Consider the following 25,375-nt stretch of genomic DNA (forward strand, 5'->3'; position numbering starts at 1 on the left):
TTAGCTCAGGACTGGCAGAGCAGACCACAAAGTCTTCTCAGGCCTGGTTGATACCCAGTCTCTCCTGACCCAACGGATTCCACATCTGAAGCTGAGCTACTGAGAGCAGAAAACAATGGATGTAGGAGGACCAAATCGCGAGGCAAAGAACCAAGGTGCTGGTGGCAAAGAGCGAAGCAGAAAGGCACCTGTGGGAACCGAAAGCTACAGCTGCTGGTGAGTTTCACTCCGGCACCCCTTTCTAAATGCCCGTGACTGTGAGTCTCACTCTGGCACCCCTTTCTAAATCGTCATGGCTATGCGTCTCACTCCGGCACCCCTCTCTAAATGCCCTTGGCTGTGAGTCTCACTCCAGCACCCCTTACCAAGTGCCCATGGCTATGAGTCTCACTCCCGCACCCCTTTCTAAATCGCCATAGTTATGAGTCTCACTCCGGCTCCCCTTTCTAAATCGCCATAGTTATGAGTCTCACTCCGGCACCCCTTTCCAAATCGCCATAGTTATGAGTCTCACTCTGGCACCCCTCTCTAAATACCCTTGGCTGTGAGTCTCACTCCAGCACCCCTTTTTAAATGCCCGTGGCTGTGAGTCTCACTCCCGCACCCCTTTCTAAATGCACCCCTTTCTAAATCGCCGTGGCTATGAGTCTCACTCCAGCACCCCTTTCTAAATGCCCGTGGCTACCATTGTCTCCAGTGCCTTTCTCTCCCACTCTGTCCTCCTTGATGAACGAGCTCTTTTGCTTTTCATCTGCTTGCACTCTAGCAGACCACTGGGGTATGAAGATGAATTGGGGGCAAACTTGGGGGACTCTGATTTGATGAATCCATCCAGATGTTTGTTATTCAGCCAGACCTTTCCGGTGTACATCTGCCTAGTGTAGGTGATAAAGAACAGCCACATACCCATTTCAAGGTCCCCAAGAACCTTCAGGGAACTTCAGTGCCCTTGGGCTTCTCCATGCTCTGAACAACAAAGGAAGCGCTTTGACGAGAGAGAGAGAGAGAGAGAGAGAGAGAGAGAGAGAGAGAGAGAGAGAGAGAGAGAGAGAGAGAGAGAGAGAGAGAGAGAGAGAGAGAGCTAAAGGATTTTGAACAGCTGACTATTTCAAATAACCTCAATATCAGGTTCCTATCATGCAGATTACAGCAGCATCCCTGGGAAGGCTCCAGGCCCCAGTATGTTTGAATCACTCCCCAGGAGAACCTCATATGTTCCCAGGGGGAGGACCACTTCCCTACAGACCTGAATGATGTAGCCAGGAAAATCGGGTCCAGCCTATGGTGAACCTGCCTCCTGGACTGGTCCTTGCCTGTGACTTGCAGCTTGCTGGCATAACCAAGGAGAGTTTGAGCCACAGATGGGATACCAGACACCAACTTGGGAGACTGAGAAGCGAAACCACTCTGGGCAGAAAGGGTCTCAGCCTGTTATCCTCCCAGGTACCTCACACTGTCATTCACAGATGCCACATTCATTCTACTCAGCCTTGATGTGACTCTCATCAGTCACAATATTTGCCCATGATGTGGCCAAGAGAGCTCAGTGCAAGGTGAGATGGTGTGGTGTAGTTTGGTCACAATGGCCTGTGATGGTGTGGGTTGCTCAGCTCCCATGCGGTGGAAATGTCAGTGAGTGACAGAATCCAGAGATCATACATTTAGTTGTCCACTAACTAGGCTGCTGAAGCAGCTTAAACCTTCTGTGTGTCATGTGGGGGAAGCTAGTATGAAGATCTTTTTTTGGTTTTGTTTTTTGTTTTGTTTTGTTTTTTGTTTGTTTGCTTTAGTTTTTGAGACAAGGTTTCTCTGTAGTTTTGGTGCCTGTCCTGGAACTAGCTCTTGTAGAGCAGGCTGGCCTCGAACTCACAGAGATCCACCTGCCTCTGCCTCCCAAGTGCTGGGATTAAAGGAGTGCACCACCACTGCTGGCGCTGGCTTCAGTTTGAAGATCTTAATAACATATTCTCCAAAGTTGATTTTGAAGTCTATTTGCCCTTTTTTAATCTCATATAGTACACAAAATCAGAAACTTGGCTCTCATTTTTACAAAAACAGGAAAGCAGGGAGGTGGCTGTATATTTGGGAACCTCCTGGACTCAGAGACCACCTCTGAGGGCTGAATGGCACCTGATATCTGCCTTTTTTCCATTGGTGCTAAGACAGGAGATATACAGGAGATAGCTGAATTTAACCAGAAATAATTTGATAGCATACATAAAACTATGCAGAAATAGGATTCCAACCTAGCATACAATCAAGATAAGTTGCATAATATAGTTGGAGTATTAAGAGCCATTTAAAAGCTGTCATTCTGATCCACAACAACAAAAGTCAGCAAATTCGAATTCGGTGACGTTCCTAGACTCGTGGCAGAATTAAAGTGGGGAAGCCATCACCCCAAAACAAAGCAGGCCTACCTGTTCCTTGGTCCAATCAAGTTGGCAATTATAATTAAACCTGACAATGACACCCCACACATGTGCACCATCCGGAGGCAAAACAGCAGGCAACCTGTCCATCTAAGGAGGCACTCTTGGGAAAGCCCAAAGTTAATTGGCAAAACACAAGGACCCTAAAGGATACATTTAGCATCTCAGGCTCCAGAGTAGTGTGGGTACTTTGGAACAACAAAGAGTAAAAATGAATCTACAATATGGCACTGGGACATGAGGATTTGTCAGGGCAATGGTTTGATGGGTTAGCATGCAGAAGTCCTTTCCAGACTAAAATTGTCCAAAATGTTAGTAAGGTGCACTTTGCAGAAAGTAGTGAGGCAGGCAGGAGAGATCCCTAAGGGAAAGGAGGCCAAGTGAGGGGAACTATCTGTCTAGGTGACTTCCTTCAACAGAACTCTGAACGATGGACGTGTGTAACTGTCAGAGTTGTCTTAGATCTAACATCCGTGAACATCCTTTTCTCCCCAAATCGACACAGTAGAATTTAATCACCAATGCTTGCTGTTAGGAGACAGAGCAGCTGGGAAGTAAGCAGGCCATGAGGGTGGAGAATTCAGGTAAGAGATATTAGTGCCCTACAGAAGAGAGAGCCTTTTCTTTCTTCCTAGTAAGGATGAACAGAAAGTGCCACTGAAGGGGAATAGGCCCTCATCAGCATGGAACCCACTGGTCGCGGACTGCCCAGGCTCCCACACTGTGAGCAACAAACTTCACTTATAAATTACGAAGACTGACAAACACACCAGGAGAGGAGATGGATGGACACAGCTGAGGAAAGGACTAGGGAGCCTGAGGGTTAGTGACTAGAAACTTCCCAAGCCAGCTTACAAAGAAAAGGAATGGAGAATGAAGCAGCAGTAACAGAACAAGGTGTTCAAGAGCTGTGAGACTGTTTTCACTATATGTATATGTGTGTATGTGTATGTATTGTGTATATAGACATACATGAGTGCATATGTATATATGTATATTATGTAAGTGTAGGTGAATATATGGGTGTGTATGTGTGTGTGTATAAGACAATCCTGAAGCCATTTTTGAATCCTCTCAGCCTCTGTGCCATAGTGCTTCCCCTCCTCCCCTGGGAACCAAGGACCTAACAGCTACACTCGCACGTACTCAGTTCCTGAACAATTACCCATATACGTATGCTTTGGTTCGGTCCCCTGGGAAACGGGGTCAAAATGACCTCTTACCTCATCTGATCTGGCAACAGCTCTCCAGTCAATTATTGGTAATAGTCCTTTCAAATAAGCCAATCAGAATAGTCAAAGAACAACTCCCCTTGCTTCTGTGGCCCCTTTAAAAGTAGACTGTACCCGCTATTCAGGGTCCCTCAGCTTCCCAAATGCTGGGGGACCCTGTCATGACAGAATTAATAAAATCCTCATGCTTTTGCATCGGCTGTGGTGTATGAGATGGTCTCTGGGGGTGACTCCTTCTCGGTGTTTGGACACTAGAGTCCAACATGTGCATGTGTAAGTTGTGTATATGTGTGTGAGAGAGTGTATATAAGTGTCTGTATTTGTGTATGTATTGTATGAGTGTGTGTGTATATGTGAGCATGTGTATGTGTACATGTGTATATATGTGTGTGTGAGTATGTATATAAATGTCTGTGTTTGTGTGTGTATGTGTGTGAGTGTGTGTGTGTGTGAGTGTGTGTGTGTGTGAGGGGTCTTACAGGTCTGATACGATGTGAAAGTACAGCCCTCACCAAACACAGGACATGCTGGTTCCTCTCCTGCATCTTGCCTTTCTTGATGATCTCATATCCTACACCAGCCAGGTTTGGTGTCCTTCTGTCTTCAGAAGCCAAGACTGAAGCACTGTATTTGAAACAGATGGTAGTTTCTATCCCCGTGTCTGTTTTCTCCACAGAGACCCAAATCTCTAGGAGAGGGGTCAGAATTGAGTCACCTCTGTCTCCTCCTAACACAGAGGAAGCAACATGACTGGCTCTCATTAAATGCTGAATGATTGACAGAGTGAGCTCCTAGCCCCCTCTTGTAAGTGTGTGTTTGTGGGGCTAAGGGCAGACCCAAGGCCTTGGATATTAGAAATAAGTATTCTACCACTGAGCAAGGGAGAGAGAAGGGAAGATGAAAGACCCTCAGAGAGGACCTTTCCTCCAATGATGAAGACCCCAGAACCAGGACACTCTGAGACCAAACCACAGGATGCAATTAGCAAGAGGTTTATTGAGTAGACACAGGTACCTGCGGGCGGCAAGATCTCTTGGAAGACTTGCACGCCTGCCAACTGGAGGGCGGGCTTTTTATAGGGAAGAGCAAAAAGCAAGTTTACAGAAGCAAAAGCGTGGTTATCGGAATGAGGCGGGGGGGCATGAATGGTTTCCTCTCTCAGCATGGATCCTGTTTTGCAGTCAACCTGCTTTGTTGATGTCCTATCTTATCGATATCCTGCCTTGCAGTCTTCCTATCTCATAGACATCCTGCTCTCTCAAGCACATGGGATGTTCTTACGAGAGCAGGCTGGCTGCTGATCCGGAGAATTTTTTTTTTTAAGCAAACAGGACGTTCCCCCGGGAGCATGCTAGCTGCGGGTTTTGAGGAGGGGTTCTAGAGGAAATGGGGTCATGTTAAATTGTCCAAGCTAGCCTTGAACTCACTCTTTAATCTCAGCTTGTCTTGAACTTGCAGTCCAGTCCTGAGATGTTGGAATTGTAGCAGTGCACCCCCAGGTCCATCTATGCAGGACTTTACATGACATTTTGTCCTGAATCTAAGACAACTGGCCAAAGACCATTACTTTCATCAGGAAAAGGCTATGTGTTAGGCAAAAATAAAACCAATGCAACAAGGTTCTCAAGGGCAGCAAGGCCATTAGCATGTGACAAGAGAGAAATGGGTAAGGACAGAGATGGGGCCAGGCACATTTATGACCAGGGCAGGTGAGAGCAATGAAAAGAGGGGCAGCAGGAGAAAAGGTACACCATACTTTGACCACAGAGGTGTTACAGTGTGCGCTTTTAAAACCCAGGATCTGAACTGGAAACAGTGGCTCACACCTGTGATCCCGGCACTGATGAGCTAAGACAGTGCTATGAGTTCAGTGCTAGCCTGGAACACATAATGAGACCTTGTCTCAAAAACCAGTAAAAAACAGATAAATAATTCCAGAATCAGAATTCCAGAGGCAGAAATATCCAGGTTTGGTCTTGGTTCTGCTCCTTGGTAGTGTCATGATCTTGGACTAGTTGACTTGGTTTCCTTGACTATAAAACGACAAAAATAATAACACCTATTTCAAAGGTAAACATAAAGTAAAAATAAATAAATAAACATGTGTGAGGTGTGCTAGTCCCATGTCAATCACATAGTAAGTGATAAATAAGAGCTAAGTTCTTTTTTTATATTTATTTATTATGTATACAATATTCTGTCTGTGTGTATACCTGCAGGCCAGAAGAGGGCACCAGACCCTATTACAGATGGTTGTGAGCTACCATTGTGGTTGCTGGGAATTGAACTCAGGACCTTTGGAAGAGCAGGCAATGCTCTTAACCTCTGAGCCATCCCTCCAGCCCAAGAGCTAAATTCTTATCAATAGCCAAGACCCAACTCCGGTTAAGCATGGGAATTCCAAACAGACATCTGCAGCCTGCTGCGCGGTGGGGAGCCTTGCAGCCTGTGATCAGCAGACCTTGTCATTTGCTGATCTGAAACTAGGCTACACAGCCCCTGATACTGCACAGAGCCTCATTTGCTCTCGGCAGATGTGGCTGACCCAACAGAGCAAGAGTGCGGCTCTCTATCTCTAGTGTTGTAGACAAGGCATTTAGGGGAACCGAAGCGCCCTTCAGTTGTTCTGTAGTGTAAATTGGAGATCTGAAGCAGATCTTTTTCATGGATTCCCCCTTTAAACTCCATCTTAAATGAGTAGTCCCTACCTCATAATGCTGATGAAAAGAAATATGCTTTTCCTTATATGCGTGTTTCCCTTAGGAACACATCCGAAGTGTTTCCCAGATTCAAACAGAGGAGGCTAGAAAGCGCAGCATCCTGATCCAAAGAGATAGCATAATGACGCCACATGTGATGGAAGTGTGGCAGGAAGAGAAAAGCACTTCCGCTAGCAAAGCCTTCTGAAATTTCCCGTCGGCTCTACCCTTGTTTTCAGGGGGGTTTCTGCAGACCGTAGTGTTGTGTGTCAGAAGCGAGTTCCACAAGCATTGTGCATTTCCAGCCCTAAGCACCCGCATTCCCCAAATCTCACCCTCTCCAGGCAGCTCCACACATATTTGAAGCCATTCCCTTGTGTCTAAAATTATTACTTCAGAGCAGCAAATCCAAGTCACACCCAAGCAGATTCAAATCCTCTCTTCAACCTGAGGAGTACCACCGCAGGTGGTTCCACATCAGGACTAACACTTGGTGCTTTGGGCTCATTCCAGCTGAAGGGGGAACAAAAGGGGCCTAAAGGGGAGTGGAGAAGTCCCTTTTGAAGTCTCTGCCTGTCCCTTGAAGCCCTTTCTTCCTGTTGAATACATCTCGTCTGTTCCATTAAGGCACCTTCTGGCTTAAAAGTAAAAGGCTGCTTCCCTTTTACTGTGGCCTGAGTGTTGCCGGCCTATTGATCTGCCGGAGTATTCCGGAGTATTCTGTGCGAGCTTTGGGAAAGAGACAGTGATGACACAACCCATTCTGGGCTACACCTGCATGCTTCCCGCCAGCTCAGACAGAGGTACTGAGTGGCAATGCGCCACTCCATGCTCCTCCCACGGACCTTGGCAAGAGCAGCAGCACCCGAGCTCCACTTTGCTGAGGGAGGCCTTCAGTTGACTCTAGGGTGGAGTCGGTAGTGGGTACTGTACACAGGGTACAGTGGGGTGCTGGGTCACACCAATCTGCTTTTCTGGGTAAAAATGTATAGTAATAGAGTCCAGAGCAAATACAGTGTTATGCTGACAGTTTCACTGGTGGGGGCTGGGGAGCATTTTTAAAAACCATGCAAAGAAGCATAGTCATTGGGTTATTGCTTCTTTGTTTTGTTTTTAGGATGCTCCTAACTATAGTGACTTTTTCCTTTTCATAAGGAAATATAGATAATTTATTATTTATAGATAAAGTATTGACATATTTGCATCATTAGACATCACTGAGAGTAAAAAGACAAAAATCCACATTCACAGGAAGGAGTAAAATATATTTAATATACTCATGTAAATATAGGGAAATGGTGAGGAGCTGAAGACAGCAACAAAACCAGGAAAACAGGCAACGAAGCAGGAATGACCAGTCTGGAAAGTGTGGACAACACTCATGCAAAATAAGGATTTCAGACACTGAAGAGAGGCACAATGCTTAAGAGTGCACATTCTCACAGAGGACCCTGGTTCAATTCCCAGCGCCCACATGGCGGCTCTTCTTAACTCCAGTTCCGGGGATCCAACACCCTCTTCTGACCTCTCCAGGCCTCCCCACACACACATAGTGCACAGAAACACATGCAGGAAGAAAACACTCAGACATGTAAAATCAAATCAATCAGCCCTCAGGAATGATGGCAGACAGAAGCGTGTAGGAAAGTGTGAGCCCCATTTCCTACGTGTCCTAAGGCTCTTAAGACTAGGAGTTCTCTCACAGAGCCTGCCCATGGTTGGAGTCTGCCAGACACTAATTGTGTTCCATTCAGTTGTATTATTAGAGGCAAATACCACCTGGAAATTTGTTCTTTATCATAGCAAATTGTCCAACAACCTATGTCAAAGTGTGAATAGGCTTCCTGTTCAAGACTTTATTTTAGTGGAAAGATTTCCTTTGTTCTTACCAGGCTGGTAGATTTCTGTTTTTAAATAAAGAGGAACAGTGTGAAATTTCTCTTCCAACATAGACAGGACAGGACAAAACAATTTCAGCATTTTGCCACTAGATGGCAGATTACTACAGTTTGAGGAACAAATAGAGACCCAAAAGAAAAAAAAATTACCACTCCCAAGACCATTTTTAAAAATGTGTTCAGAATCAAATACTAGCTCCAGATTAATCAAGAAAGTGTCCGCAACATGACTCCTGAGGGGGAAAATGATCAAATAAAAACCCTACTTATTTCCTACTCCTGTCTCCTAGAGATCAATAAAAAGTAGGACCCAAGGAGAAACAAATGTTCTCTCCCAGGAGAAAGCATGCTGTACATCCCCAGCTTGTACTGACTACCTCCTATGTTCCAGATGCTCCGGAGCTCATCCTTGACTCACACTCCTGCCACTAGATGGCTATTGGGTAACCAGAACGGTGCTGTGGGAAGGAGACCTGGGCTTAGATCCTGCCTCTGCCTTTGTCCTTGTAATCCATGCTGTTAAAATGGGGCATGGAGCAGGAGGTAGCTGGAGATGCAGCGCAGCAGTTATGAACTCTGGTCATCCTTCCAGAGGAAACTGGTTTGATTCCCAGCACAGACATTGCCATCTGTGATTCCAGTCCCAGAGGGTCCAACACCCTCATCTGACCCCCCACAGACACCTGGCACAGCCGTGGTGCACAGACATATGATGTAGGAGGGTCATCTGTCTAATCTTTCATTGGTTAATAAACAGACTGCCTTGGCCTTTTAATAGGGCAGAAAATTAGGTGGGTGGAGTAGACAGAACAGAATGCCGGGAAGAAGGCAATGAGTCAGTCTCCATGAAGCTCCGGCCCAAGATGGACGTAGGTTAGAATCTTCCCGGTAAGCCACCACCTCTTGGTGCTACACAGATTATTAGAAATGGGTTAATCAAGATGTGAGAGTTAGCCAATAAGAGGCTAGAAACTAATGGGCCAAGCAGTGTTCAAATGAATATAGTTTTGGTGTAATTATTTTGTGTAAAGCCAGGCAGCCAAGAGCTGGGCAGCAGGAACACAGCCCACTGCTCCTTCTACAGATTGGCACCCAATGTGGTAACTAAATCCACTTAAAAACCTGAGAGGGCTTTAAAAAAGGGGAGAGAGAGTTTAACACACCTTTTTGCTGTTTGCTAGGATGTGCCGTAGAGAGATCTTCTGTTTCAGCAATAGCAGTGGAAAAAACGCCATGTCATTTTAAAACGTGGCTTCCTGGGGCTGTGCCGCCAGTACAAACCAGGCAGTGTTTAAATGAATACAATTTGTGTGTTGTTATTTCGGGTGTAAAGCTAGCTGTGTGGGAGACAGGCGGGATAAAAAGCAGGCCGGCTCGCCCCATCACTACAGACATACATACATGCAGACAAAACTATCTATCCCCATAAGATTTTCTTTAGTAATTAAAAATATGTGTGTGATAACTGTGAGAGAGTAAAGTGTTAATTAATCTGATAGTAATAATTATTTCATGATGTTTATGTTATCATGTTATATATTTAAATATATTTAATTTGTCAATTATACTTCAGTAAAGCTGAAAATCAATAAAATGTAAGTACATAATATTTATATCATGCTTGGCATGGTTATTGTATTGATTAAATATAAGTTTAATATAAGAGTTGGTATCAAACCACAGTCTGGTAAGTATTCATAACTATATAGTTTGGGCAGGTCAGATTTAATTTTAAAAATGTTTTGGCTGTGATTCCAGAGGGCTTCAGTCCATAATAGCAGGGAATATAGGGACACCACCAGGAACAGAATCCTGGCTAATTACATCTTTACCTCACACAGGAAGCAGAGAAGCATTATACCCTCAAAGTCGGCTCCCAGTGACTTCCCCCAGAAAGGAGGCACATACTATGGCTTCCATAACCTCCTGTGGGGGGTTAATGAGAACGGCCCCACGGGGGTCCCCAGTTCGTGAAATTGTTGGGAAGGATTAGGAGGTGGTGTCTTATTAGAGGAGGTATCTTACTGGGGGCAAGAGGTAGGATTTGAGGTTTCAAAATCTCATGTCTCCCCTCCCTCTCCCTTCTTCTCTTTCCTTCTCCCTCCCTCCCTTCCTCCCTCCCTCCCTCCCTCCCTCTCACCACAACTAATAAATCAGATGTAAGACTTCTGCACTGTTGTAATAAGAGCGGCGGGCTACATTCCCTGGCACCTGGCCGCCCGCACGGCTAGCTTTACCCAAAATAATTACACGGAAACTGTATTCTTTTAAACACTGCCTGGCCTATTAGTTCCAGCCTCTTATTGGCTAACTCTTACATATTGATCTAACCCATTTCTAATAATCTGTGTAGCCCACGGTTGGCTTACCAGGGAAGATCTTAACCTGTGACTATGTCCGGTGGGAGAATCATGGCAACTACTTGACTCAGCTTCTTTCTCCCAGCATTCTGTTCTGTTTACTCTGCCTACCTAATTTTCTGTCCTATTAAAGGGCCAGGGCAGTCTCTTTATTTAACCAATGAAATTAACACAAAACAGAAGACTCTCCCCCATCACTGCACTTTGGTTTCCTAGCCACCCAGACCTGAACAATCACACAAAAACTTTACTAAACACTGTTGACCAATGGCTCAGGCATATTTCTAACTAGCTCTTACATCTTAAATTAACCCATTTCTATTCATCTATATATTACCATGAGGCTGTGGCCTACTGGTAAGACTCCAGCATATTTCCCCTTTGGCAGCTACATGGTGTCTCCTTGGCTCTGCCTTCTTTCTCCCTGCATTCAGTTTAGTTTTCCTGCCTACCTATATTCTGCCCTGCCATAAGCCAAAGCAGCTTCTTTTATGAACCAATAGTAGTAAAATATATTCACAGCATGCAGAGGGGAATTCCACATCAGACTCAGCTACTGTTCCCTACCTGCCTGTGTGCTGCCATGTTCCCTGCCATGATGTTCATGAACCAACCCTCTAAAATTGCAAGCCCCCACTTAAATGCTTTCTTTATAAGTTGCCTTGATTATGGTGTTTCTCCATAGCAATAGCACAGTAACTAAGGTACTTCTCTAAACAGCGTCACCACCTGGGGACCAAGTGTTCAAGTAAATGGGCCTGTGGAGAACATTTCTCATTCAAAGTACCATTGAACCTCAGAACTTTCTGAAATAGAGGTGAATCTGGGATACCTTCATTTGCTAACCCAGACCTTATACCATTCTGCATAAGTAAGCCCTTGAGGTCAAAGGCCTGGGACCTCCACCTCTGCTTTTTACAGCTTGCCTGTGTGATCCCTTAGGTCTGTTTGCCTACCCCCATGCAGCCTGTGGACTAGTGTGTGTGTGTGTGTGTGTGTATGTGCGCACGCGCATGCGCACACCTATGTCTCTGTATGTGTGTGTGTGTGTGTGTGTGTACGCCTATGTCTCTGTATGTGTGCCTATGTCTGTGTGTATGTCTGTGAGGGTGTCTGTGAGGCCGTGTGTGTAGGTGTGTGTCTGTGAGGGTATGTCTGTGTATGTGTGTGAGGGTGTGTGTGTGTGTGTGTGTGTGTGTGTGTGTGTGTGTGTGATCAGATGCCTGCCTAGCAGCCTGAGTGCTGGGGAATAAGGGATGACTTACCTATCTACAGCTCTTCACAGTCTCTTCAACCTCCCAGCCTCTCATGACTTTCTTTCTTTCCTGTCATAGGAGTTTGGACCTCATACTCTTGCAAGCATCTTTCTCTGCAATCTGATTTTACATTTGACGTTGTATCTGACTTTGGTAAGTAACCTTTATCAAAACAAAAGAATTTACTCTGAAGCCAGGAAGGCTGAGTCCGACTTTGGTTTCTGTTTTTAATCATGAGTTGATGTGGAACTTTCTCAAACCTTTGGAAATTACTGGTTGTTCACATGCAGTTGTGAGATTTAATGGATTCCCTTCACTGCACATGCACCCGACACCATCTTAGCAGCTACGGCAACAGGAGCCTGACACTGGCACAAGTCTATCCATGTCATGCAGAGTTCACCGATGTTACCAGCATTCATTTGGTTGTGGGTTTAGTTTCTGCAGTTTTATCACATGTATAGATCCATGTAACCATTGCCCCAGTCAGGGTACATACAAAACATTCCAATAAATCCTTTTATAGCCATGGTCACATGCCTCCTGGCCCACAACCTCTGTGAATCATGAGGATCATTAGAGTCTTTTCAAGGTTTATCAATGGAAGCCCAGAATATGGACCTACTGGAACTGGCTGAATCTTATTCAGAATGATTCTCTCGAAATCCATCTAAATTGTTGTATATATGACTATCTTACTCATTTTTATTACTAAATAGTATTCCATGCCATGGCTGTAACATAAGTGTGTTTAGCTATACATACAATAAGAGATATATGTGCTGTTTCCAGTTTAGAACAAGTATAGTTCTAAAGTCTGCTTTTAAAATTCACATAAAGTTGTGAGGGGGTGGGGGGGGTGCGCGCGTGTGTAAATAAGTTTCATTTATGTTGGGAAAAAAAAGACCAAGAGCGCAATTACTCGTGACTATATGGTAAACACACGTGTAGTTTTATAGGGAGTTGACTGTGTTTTCCAGAGTAGCTGTGACATTTATGTTCCGACAAGGAATGTGTGAGAGAGTCCCTTTCTTCATGTCCTTACCACCATGTTTGTCTGCTTGGTTGGTTGGTAGTCGGTTGGGGTGTCTTTTGTTACTGTTTGGGATTACAGTGAGTGTATAGTAAACTCTCTTTCTAGTTGACATCATGCTCTTGGTTGGTGATACCAAACACCTTCTCCAGGCATTTATTGTGATCTGTATCTATTGCAGTGAAACATCTGTGTTTGCTCTTTGCCCATTTCCCCTTATTATTACTTAGAATACTGAATACATGGTAAGTACTACATAATGCAGTAATGAGAAAATTGACAAGAAACAAGTGTGTGCATGTTCAGTTCAGATAGTATCTCTCCTGCTCCTCTCCTCCCTCCATCTCCTCACCCCTTCTTTCTGCCCTGGTCATTTCCCTTTTCAGCTCGTGTGTTCTGTTGCCCTCCTGAACCCTCTCCCTTAAAGTCTTCTCCTTCTGCTCCAGTCTTCTGCTTTCGCCCATTTTCTAATCTGTTTTCGTTTTCACAGTTGAGTTGTGAGAATGAGCCCACAGTGCCTAAACCATTCACCACTTGGCCTTGAACAACAACAAAAATGCCAACTTATGGTTTACAGCATTGTTACAGACTGAAGGCCAGGATTGGGTGCTGCTGTCTTTGCTGCTCTCATTCAATTTAACTTTCCTATTTGCATGAGTAAATTTCTTTTCTCAGAATGGCCACCAGGGTCTTCTCAACCTTGTTCTCCAACAATTGCAAGATGTAATACTACAAATTGCCCTCCTTCCCCAAATTCAACCCACGATTCCCTTTAAAATTAGTGTAAGAATATTTTCCTGGGTACTGCAGAAATAGCTCAGTGAGTAAATCACTTGCCTAGCAAGCATGGGGACCTAAGTTTGAATCACCATGTGACTGAGTTCATCCATCTTGTATTCTTGCTGAGGTTCTTCCAGATTTAACTAGAATCTGGTTTCCTTAATGGAGAATCCCATGGAAAACAATCTAACTCTATGCTAGGAATCAAAGGTCAGGATGTCCTAGCTAATTTATCTTAGCTTTTGTTAAAACTGCCTGTTTCTGCAGGACCCCCTCCAGCTAACCCACTTATCTTAGCTTCTGTTAAAACTGTTTGTTTCAAACCGTTTGCTTTTGCCAAGTCCCCTGTGACTGCTGGGTAGGGGTGGGGGGATGCCAGGACCTGGTTTCTCATGTTCTGAACATTCAGGGCCATACCTAGGTTCCCCTCTCACCCTACCCACCAACGCCTGAGTGTTGTCACAGCTGGTTTGAATAAAGACTTTGAATTGGCTGTATACTGTGTCTAAATGGTCATTTCTGGTGAGCTACGGAACTCGCAGAAAACCAGAACAATAACATGTACCTCTCTCTAATCCCAGTGTTCCTCCTGGGAGATAGAAGGCAGAGACCAGAGAATTTCCAGAAGCTCAAAGGCCATCTAACCTGCTCTACACAGTGTAGGAACAATAAGAAACCGTGTCTCAGACGAGGTAGAAGATGAGGACTGACACCAAGGTTGTCCTCTGATTTCCACATGTGCATCACAACACACATCATGTAACCACACTCACATACAAGCATCATACGCACACACATAAATACATACATAAATTAATAAGTAAATAAATTTTATTGTCCAAAGGATGGTGCGGGAGAATTGTCTACATTTTGTCAATTATGTTTTAAATAAATGCTGATTGGCCAGTAGACAGGCAGGAAGTCTAGGCAGGACAACCAGACAGGAAGTAGAGGCAGGGTAAGGAGAACAGGAGAATTCAGAGAAGGGGGAAGCCCATTCCTCTGCAGTCCTGCCCAGAAGGAAGATGTGACCTGCACCACCGAAAAAGGTAACGAGCCATGTGGCTAACATAGATAAGAATAATGGGTTAATATAAGTTATAAGAGCTAATATGAAGCCTGAGCTAATGGGCCAATCAGTTTATAACTTATGGAGACCTCTGTGTGATTTTCTTTGTGGCTTACTGGCTGTGAGAACTGGGAAGGACAGAAACCCCAACAAGCAGGCCCTCATGTTACAAAAGGACAAGGATGATACATTTTTAGTCACTGCATATAATTGATGATCACTTCAAGAATTATTCCTTTTCTCCCTCATATATCAGGAATAAATAGCACCAAACAATCTCAGTCCCTAACCCTACAGAATTTTTAGATGAGTGAGAAACAACATACACAGAAACCAACAGCCACAGTGAAGTGTGAAACCAAAGAGACCTACAGAAAGATAGGCAGCGGAACAGATGATGATGTTTAAAAGATAACCAGAGCTGACCTGAGAGTAAGGGGTGGGGTCAGCAACAAAGAAGCTTTTCCAAGCACAGGAGGTGGGTCCGACAGGCTGTAGGAACCACCTAAAGAGTGAAAGAAGCTGACTCACCTGCTGTTCATCTCCCTTGCCTCAGGAAGAACCATAAAGTGACAGGTACCTCAGAGCAACTTATGGCCTGTGCAGCTTCACCGGTTGGTTGCATTCATTCCACTTATTTAAAATGGATAGCACACTCAAAGTTATTCCAGGTCATAGAGATTCAGAGACAAGCAATCCAAGGTGCACCTATTCTACTTCATTATGACAAAAGGAGATGCACCCAGAAAGTGACAATTCATAGAAGATGGTATCTGACAAACAGGTTAGTTGGTGCTGTGGAGAAATACTGAGAAAAGGTACCAAGCCATGTGGTTAAACATAGATAAGAAATTTAAGTATAAGAGTTAGCTAATAACAAGCCTGAGCTATAGGCCAAACATTTATAATTCATATTCAGCCTCTGAGCCGGTTATTTGGGACCGGGCAGTCAAGACAGGGAAATGACTATTTACAAATGGCTTCCACATGTGGCCAAAATTTCCACATAAACCCTGACAAAGCTTTTAAAATGATTCTAGACACACAAGAATGGAGTCAACAGGACTTCGCGGTAGCTGCCTTTCTCCCGTGGATTTTGTTTGTGGGCAGCGAGGAGAGGCACAGCTTCTTTAAGAGATGACTGTCTGGCTCAGTGTTAGTGGGAAAATAGGCAGCTCTTTTAAGAGGCACTACTACCATCACTTATATGGTGTTTATGAGCAGTTGATGGCACACTACTTAGTGGTGGGGTGGACCTAGAAACTTCCCAGAGTTGGGGCAATGAACATGGCTCCCAGAGCTGTCAGTAAACATGTTTCAACCATGAGACTAGACTCTCAGGAAACCAAAGTGGAGAAGCCAGTACCAGCATGTCATGATCTAAATTTATAGATTCAGATGAGAGCCTCTTACAGGGTGTGTTTAAAAATATGCGTAGATGAGAGAGAAAAAGAGAGAAGGAGGAGAAAAGAAGAAGAAAAAGAAGAAGAAGAAGAAGAAGAAGAAGAAGAAGAAGAAGAAGAAGAAGAAGAAGAAGAAGAAGAAGAAGAAGAAGAAGAATATATACAGTCTTGGATTAAAAAATAGAGTTTTAAAATAAAGTCCTTAAAAAGAAATAGAATAATAAAAATATATAATAAGTCACATAAATGTGGAAGATACTCAGAGTCTAGATACTTTATGTTATTGTGTTGTCTTTAAATTTTTTGACTGCTAGTGAATGAATGATAACTGTTGAGAGACCTTTGATTATGAAAGCTGTTAGATTAAGCCAACCTATAATTTAAAAAAAATCTTGACTTCAAAATTTAAGTCAAAAGAGATATTACTTGGGGAAGGAGGTACTGCTTTTATTTATATAGGAAATGAGAAGCAGTGAATTCATTCTGGCTTAAGAAAAACCAGATTTGTTTGAGGAAGAACACATGAAAAAAATTCTGATCAGAAAGGATGGCAGAGATGATGATCCAACATTTTAGGGCTCCTTTGTTATAGTTTCCTCTGAGTTCTACATCCAGAACAGCTGAGATGATCAAGGCTCACAGACTACTCCATTCAGTACTTGACCATACTCATAAATTATCTCAGGGTCCCCCAAAGATTACAGGTCCCCCAATCAACAGGAAGTAGTTTAGAGAACTATGCCCACATTCCCAAATGTTTGTCATTGTTTAGGGTGGTTGGTTACAAGTTGCTCTGGATAATGGTCAGGAAAAAAGCTAAACAAAGGAAATTAGATTCAGGAATCTTGTTCTGAAAAAAAAGGGGGGTGATATAGAAATGAAAGGACAAAGTGGTAGATTATTGAATCGATTTTAATCTAAAAAAAACTAATAATCTTACATATTTTACATTAGTAGATTTTGGTTTATTAATACAAATTCAAAGTTAATTTTGTTATACTGTATGCATATTTCTATTATTGTTTAGGGTATTATGTTTATGCAGCTCATTAAAATGTAATATATAGTTAAGAAAATCAGGTTAATAGTCATCTATAATAGCAAACTTATAGCCATACTAGGTTTTCAAAGTAATACAGAGATATATTTCAGATAGATAGGTAACCTTCAAACACTTTGAAGGCTTTACAGAATATGGCATTTAATGTTTAATAATCTAAGGCTTTTCATGACAGTGAGATACATCTGCTCCTGGCAGCACTAATCTACTTCAAAGAAAATGATGGATATCAAAGAAATTGCATGTAGAGTTTACTTTCTTTGTGGCAAAAGTTAGCCACTAGACAAGAAATTGCCCTTGCCTTGACTGTTGTTGTCCAATTTGGACAGGCAGAACACAAAAGAAGTGACTGTTGAACTTTGCCAAAACAAGGTAGGACAGTCCTTCAAAACTCCTGCTTCACAGAAAAGTCTGTCAGATATTCTATGTCTGTAGGCCAAAAATGGGTGCCTCGACATTGCAGAGGAACTTTGGGTGACTGTCCAGACAAGCTTTATCCCTGTTATGAGGTTACATTTCATCCTTCTAGCATCTTTGATGGGGTTGAAGAGTAAATGGTTATAATTATAGTTTTCCTTAGTTATAACAAAAAGTAAATTAGATATAAAACTTTAGATTCAAGCAAGATAATATAGATAATTAAGTATTTTCTCTAATTTTGCCAAGTACAAATGGACTGGATATTATTACTGTAATTCCTACTTAATAACTGTTTTTGTTGTATATAGTTTTACTATATTATGGTTAAAACCTTTCTTTTTAATTAGACAAAAGGGGGAAATACTGTAAAACAACCCTTTCTACACTATGAATTTACTTTCATTTGCTATCAAAAAGCTGAATGACTGATATTTGGGCAGAAAGAGATTGAGCACAAGAGACAGACTAGGAAATTTTAGGGAGGAGGAAGGATGAAGTCAAAGAGTCTCTGGCAAATGCAGAGAAGCAAGATGAGAATGCCATACCAAGAAAAGGTACCAAGCCATGTGAATAAACATAGATAAGAATTATAAATTAATTTAAGAGTTTGCTTAACAAGCCTGAGCTATCGGCTGAACATTTACAATTCATATTCAGTCTCTGAGTTGGTTATTTGTGTCCAGGCAGTCGGGACAGGGAAAAATCTGTTTATAGTTGGTATCAACCCAAAGGACATGTTCATGGTCACTGATCTGACTAGCATGGACACTGGATTATCTATGTGTATTAGTTACTGATCTCATTGCTCTGACAAAATGCCTGATGAAAGCAACTTTAAGAAGAAGAGGCGGGCTTGTTTTGGCTCCCAGTTGGAGAATACAGTCCATAGCAATAGGAAGACATGGCAGCAGGAACTTGAAGAAGCTAATCACATGTACCTACAGAGACAGAGGGAGAGGGAGAGCAGGTGAGGTTGGTAGGGAAAGGGAGGATAGAGGGCAAACTGGAAAGGAATGGATGGCAAACTGGAAAGGAATGGATGTACAAACACTAAATAAAATATTCAATTTAAAATTTGATGTGCCAGATTAAGTCTACTTGACTTCAGAGCTGAAAAAATGAACTAGAAAAGTCTGAGGCTTGATTAAGAGGAAGTGGTAATGGGTTAAAGAAGTCAGCTTCTAAAATGTGTAGTCGAACACTGACAAAGGGGATGTGGCTGGCCACTCCTCCTACAGAGCTTATTTTGAGATAAAGGATCAAACTATCTGGTCAAAACACAGTGAAAGTACAACTCAAGGTCAGGTCCTAAATGTTTCTGGTAAGGAAAATAATGTTCTTTATTTACCTGCACAACTATCGTGTGCTCAGTGTCTGTCACAAAATGTGTAGAAAAGCAAAAACATATGAAAGGAGGGAGAATTAGATAGGTGCCACATCATCATAACAGACTGTGGCTACCTCAAGGGGTCAGAGAAAGGCGGGGATGCGTGGCTGAAGCACTGGGAGCAGAGCAGCGGCTCTGACCGATGGCGTGGTGAGACAGCGAAGAGAAAAGAATCAGACTCAGGTGGCTGTCAAAGAAAGAGAAGGAAAAATCTACCAGGTCCATAGAATGAGCAAGGAAGTTTTCCAAGTGAAACTCAAGGTGGGCACAGCTGTCCTGTGCAAGGAGAGGTTGGGAGCAGAGAACAGGAGCTGAAGAGAGGAGGCCCAGCCATACTGACTGTAATGTGGAGAACAAGCTCTTGGATTAGCCCCCCAAGACTCTGAAAGAAGATTGGATGTGTGACACACACACACACACACTTGCTTGCACATGTTCTTCTTAGCCACCAAAAAAAGAGGAATATCTGCTTATAAGAGGTATTTCTTCAAAATTGCTCATACCTATTAACAAAAAGAAGCACCAAGAAATGGCCATTTTAAAGGCTTGGGAATGATTTCTGGCTTGAAGATATATACAATCAAAAATGAAAACCAAAAAATGTGCAAAAATAAAAAAGCACATCTGAGAATTCACATCCCCCTTGCCTTCTGCCGGGACCAGACAAAGGATGAAGGAGGGAAGTGCAGAACTGTTGAAAGGGCCTGAAATTCTCCTGGGTCCAAGGAAATGAAAAGAAAGCTTGTTACAAATTGTGCAAAATAATCATTCTAGAAGGAACCAACCTTGAAGTTAAAATGAGGCTGAACTCAGAAAGACCACGCTCAGCGCTCAAGGCTAAGTACACTTCTTTCTGTGCTCTGCATCCACAATAGTGTGCTATAATTACAGACACAGAGAGAGAGGTTCAGAACAGCACTTATCTGCAGAGCAGGTAGGGTCAAGTAAGGCTTTTGGGTTCTCTGGCCACATTAGCAATGATCAAAATGATTCTAAATCCAGGCACTTTAGGGAAGGAATTTGGATCTTTCACGAGTCCTTTGTCCCAAGTTCTACAAAAGCATAACTCAGCATCGGAACCATGATACTGACATAGTCATTTTAGATGAGCAGATGAGAAAAAGGCCCTTTGACTGTGGAGAACCTTCACCAAAGCCTAATATCTATCTGCCTGTACTAACACTAAGCTGATGTGAAGATCTGAAAAGCACTCTACTTTCAAAAGCAAGGAATAGACTTCTAGCCATTGTGTTACTAGCTCCTTCATTCTACCAGCCCTAGAAAGTATTTCTTCTCACTTCCTTAGCATTTGGACAGGCAATTAGACATACTCCATAATGCCATTGGTGCCTTCTGATGAAGAAAAACAAATCTTAGGCACACTTGAACTCAGCAGCTGGGTCACATGTGGCTCTCCTGCTCATCCACCTCTTGTTGATACCTTACCCAATGTTGCAAGAAATGATGCTTCACTCCTTGAGGAACAGATCTAGGCACTGCAGTATGCTGGACATGGTTCTCGGATCCCAAGAGAAACAGACTGGGCTGGGCATGCTCATCTGTATGCCAGGACTCAGCAGAGGAAGAGGAAGAAAGGCCAGGAGACCAAAGCCATCCTCACCTCCATAGTGAGATAGAGACAAGCTACACCCTTCCTTCGGGGGGGGGGGGTAAACTGGTACAAATTCTCCTACTAATAGAAGAAAAGAAAAGCTCCTTCTATAGCAATCTTCAGTGATGTGCAGGAAGAAAAAACTGCTATCAAGTGTTCTATGCTATGTATCTTGCTCAAAAACTGGCTCCTGCTTAGGTGCAAGAGCATAAAAGTAAAAATTCTGATTATCCTACATAAGCCATGTGACACCCTCCATGTCACTGGAGAGAGGCTGTGGCTGGCCCTTGCTCTGCTGTGGTTGTCTGAGTGGCTGCTGAGTGGCATTCACTGCTGTGACTGACCCACAAGTCACCCCCTCCTTCCCGTGACAGCCGGTGTCATGCTTAGCACTTGGCCACCTTAATCAAAAGTCGAAACAAACTCAAAGTCAATTTGGCTCTTTCTCCACTCCTCAGGACAAAATTCAGTTATCTCAATAGAGTAGTTTATCCTTTGGGATATGAAAATTAAACCTCGGTTTGTCAGTGTGGTTGCTATGTGCCATTCGAAAATTATGCAAATACTTTAATACCTTTCATTGCAATTTGAAAAGTTTTGGAGGAAAATACCCAGCTGCAAGCAGGCTAATAAGCTAGATGAGCTTGCTAATTTTGGTTTGGCTTCATTTTTCCCAGGAAATTCTCTTTTAGACTGATTGTGAGAGTCTGCATTGACAGAGACATGTCTCCCAGTTCTTCCATGTCTGCTTGTGGGATCCATCCACACACACGTGTGTTGTTACTGTGGGTTATCACATTACATTTACATGCACACATGTTTAAGTATTTATACGTCCTATATCTTCATGGAAGATGTGACATAAATGTAATTTTTGAAAATTGCAAATAAACAGACAGGAATGGTAAGTGACATCAGAGAGAAACTGTCCCCTGCTGTGCACGGCTGGACAGGTGCGGCAGAAGATTCCCAGAACTGCAAGCTTAGCCTGAGTTCAGTTCCTGCTCTGTACACAATTTCCTTGGGAGGGTTAAAAAGTGCTACTTACGAAGGGCCTGCCTGGCACACAGTGACTTAGCAACAGAAGTGGTTGTAATTACAGTGAAAACAGTGCTCAGAAGCCAGGAAACACAAGCTGTCTGTTAGGGACTCTTTGAAGAACAAGGGAGGGCGAGGGAGCAGAATGGATGGCTGATGTCAAGCTGCCTACGAGCACTGTTCTCTATCACGCGAAGCAGAGAAAGGCTTCTGTCTGCTGGTGACGTGGAGCTTTCCCTGGCTAAGCCAAGGGCCCGGTGCTCTCGTCAGGGTGCCGCTGCAATAAACAAGAAACCCACACAGACTAAAGAGGTAGAAAGGTGCCCAGCAATCATCCCCTCCTTAGCTGCAATGGACAGGGATATGTCCAAGATCCAGCGTAGATGCCCTCCAATAGTACCAAATCCTACACTGGCCATGGTTTCTCACATATATATATTCAGAAATACACACCAACCTATGATAATGTTTAGCTTATAATTTAAACCTAGTAAAACATTGACAGTAACTATGAATATAATAGAACAATTATAGAAATGAATTACAATAGAAGTTACTTAGAACATAATTTGTTTGTTTCTACCATTTCCAGGGTTAGGGCTCAGGAGGAAGCTTTGGGTTTTCATCCCTGCTCACCGTGAAAGTCAACCATACCCTTCCCAGCTTTATTACACAAACCCCACCTGCTCGTTCCGTCCAGCACAACTCCTGTGCTTATTCAGGCAACTTTCACCACTACGATTTCCTCCCACCAAGGAAAACATTAATCCAAAGGCATTTTTTTTAACTACATATCAGCACCCATTCCCACGACTGATGTTAGCAACCCGAGGTCCTCAGCCTTCTTAACTAAATTGACACTGAGAATAAGTCTGATGTAAACCCAGCAAAAAGAGCACACAGCCTGATGGACAAACCACAGCGGCAATTCCCTAAAGGAGGGCAGTGCTGCTACTTTGCATTTAGATGTGTGACCTCACGCAGAGAGGAAGAGTGTGTGTGTGGGGGGGGGATTCACATCTGTTCTTGAGTCAGACAGACCTTGGCCTTCCTCCTCAAAAATATCAAGTCATCATGGCTAGATGAGCTGGAGAGATACATTGGATGGCAGAGTATGCCATGATCCGTATTCTAACTCTGAACTACAACTGCAAGTGAAGGGCTTAAAGCGGTGGTTCTCAGCCTTCCTAACGTTGTGACTCTTTTATATACAGTTCCTCATGCTGTGGCCCCCAGCCATAAAATTATTTCCACTTCATAACTGTAATTTTGTTACTGTTATGAATCATAATGTAAATATCTGTGTTTTCCGATAGTCTGAGGAGACCCCTGTGAAAGGGGCCTCTCGTCCCCCAAGGGAGTCACATAGTTTGAGAAACACTGGTTTAAAGGACCCAGGGGAGGTCATAGATACTGCTTTCAATACGGTACCTCACTGCTCACAGATCCTCTCAGTGCTGGGGACTGGTCCAGTCTGAAAACTGTGACAAGGGACAGTAATTCCTGAGCTCAGCCCAGAGGCTATCCAGAAAATGTGTCTTTACAATGACAGAAACAAGAGAGCACTGTAATGATATTTAAACCATGTAGAATATATCCATTTATGGTTATGAAAGCAATGAATGTCTGAATGTCTGTTAAAAAAACTGGAAGAAAAATAAGCTCAGTAATAAAACCATGCAGCTGTCATCCATCATGTTCTGATGCGGAGACGGCCGCTGTTTCGCATCTGTTCTCCACACAGGCGTCTCTGTGTGTATGTGTTACATGTATGTGTTATATGTATGTGTTACATGTATGTGTTATATGTATGTGTTATATGTATATGTTGTATGTATGTATTATATGTATGTGTTATATGTATATGTATATTGCAAAATTTGGAACATATGATGTCAGAAAATTAAATCTAATTAAAACAATTTTAATGGGTCAGCCACACGGCTCAGTGAGTAAAGGTGCTTGCAGCCAGGCCTGACTACCTAAGTTTCCAACCTTGGGACCTACATTACAGAAGGAGAAAACCAGTCGCGACACATGTGTGCTCCCACATATCAGTTTAAATCAATATAGTTTAATTTTTTAAGATAATATGGTATATCTAAGTATATACAGTGCTTTATTCATGTAACAAATATATGATGTATTATTTTTCAGATGCTTCAATATACTTTAAGAATGTTATTTTTCCAGCCTGGTCAACAAAGCAAGTTCCAGGACAGCCAGGATTATTATATAAATAAACCTTGTCTTGAAAAAACAAAAAAAATAATAATAAAATTAAAAATAAATAAAGACTATTATTTTCAATGTCTGCAAACTTCTCCTCCTTAAACATATCTTCATAATCTGTTTTTTTCTTTCTTTTTAGAATACATAATTCTAGAATGAGTCTTGTCTAAGCATCACTATTGTCATGGGCCAGTGATTAACCATTTTTAGGATTTGGGAATCCGCTGCTATGGGCCTGACCGACTCAGACTCAGTGGGTCACCTGCCACAGCTAGGCCACGGGTGTTTTCCTCCTGAAAACATCAGTCCTGGGCCACAGTGGGGGATGGGGGACCACACACTCTTTTTTAATTGCCAACTTTCCAGAAAAGAACCATCTCATTATTTTACCCATAATTTCTTTTCATTACTACTGAGGCTGGGCACGTTTTCAAAAAGTGAGCGGCCACTATTTTTCTGTTCAGTTGCAGCTTATTTCAAGTGTTTGATGATCTTCTACTGGAATCTTTTGAGAGCCAAAGTTATGTTTTAAGTTTTAATTACTGTGCCTAAGAGATCCATGGAACAAAAATGCAGGAAATACATCAGGATATGAGCTTGCCCCCGATTGGACCTGATGGGAAACAGGATGGCCTCATGGGGTTGCCATCCTAAGCCTCTGTAAGATGTGACTTGTTGCCATTTTCTGGGAATCCAGGAGTGGACCTGGCCAGAGTCCACCATCCTGGCTGCTATTTAATTACAGCTAGCTTCAAATTTGACCCAAAACTGTGATAGTGATCTTTTTCTCACCCAGTGTGATAACAATTTTATTATTGATTTATATGAATTTACTATATAATAAGGACTTAATCATGTATCATTTGCATCAGAAATACTTTTTATTTACTTTAACTATCATCCTTGCTCGCTGTAAGCAAGGGTGCAGTGAAACCAGCAAACTAGATCACTCACTCAGTGGGTAGAATGGTCTACTGGGGATTCAAACTGTCTCCCAAGGGGCAGAGAGGACAGCAGGAAGGGAGGAGCCTTTCCAGCTTCAAGGGGACAGGTAGCAGTTGGGGATGGGGATGGGGGAGCATGAGAGTTACAATAGCCTGGGATCTAACATGCTTTTACAGGCTTCTTTGAGTTAATCAGAGCCCAGAAGCCCTTGCTGGAGACAGTTGGCTATGGGGTAGATAAGGAAGTAAGGCATTTCCTGACAAACAGGAACGTGCTTCTCAGGTTTCTGAGGAATGCTGAACTAGGTTTAGTTTATTTGCTTGCAGTTCTTCTGTCTCCCCAGTCAGAGCCCAGCCCAAGCTGAGCCTAGGTGTTTGTCAGCACCGCTGCCATTTGGGGGGCCTGCTTTGTACCTAATACTCACCCACAAGTACACATTTAAAAAATCCTATTTTTGTAGATCAACTGTACCTTAAGAGAGCTGCTTTTAAGAGTTCAGGCTAGGCCGGGCGGTGGTGG

General features: G+C 43.0%; 1 long non-coding RNA gene across 1 annotated transcript; it reads left to right on the forward strand.

Annotated features, from left to right (window-relative positions):
• Positions 1 to 23,915, forward strand: LOC142839528 (uncharacterized). The gene is made up of 3 exons (XR_012908776.1): positions 1 to 216; positions 11,956 to 12,030; positions 23,837 to 23,915. It is a non-coding gene; the product is annotated as an uncharacterized LOC142839528 (long non-coding RNA).
• Positions 23,916 to 25,375: the final 1,460 nt, after the last annotated feature.

The sequence above is a fragment of the Microtus pennsylvanicus genome, chromosome 21 (genome assembly GCF_037038515.1).
Source record: "Microtus pennsylvanicus isolate mMicPen1 chromosome 21, mMicPen1.hap1, whole genome shotgun sequence".
Taxonomy (NCBI): Eukaryota; Metazoa; Chordata; class Mammalia; order Rodentia; family Cricetidae; genus Microtus; species Microtus pennsylvanicus.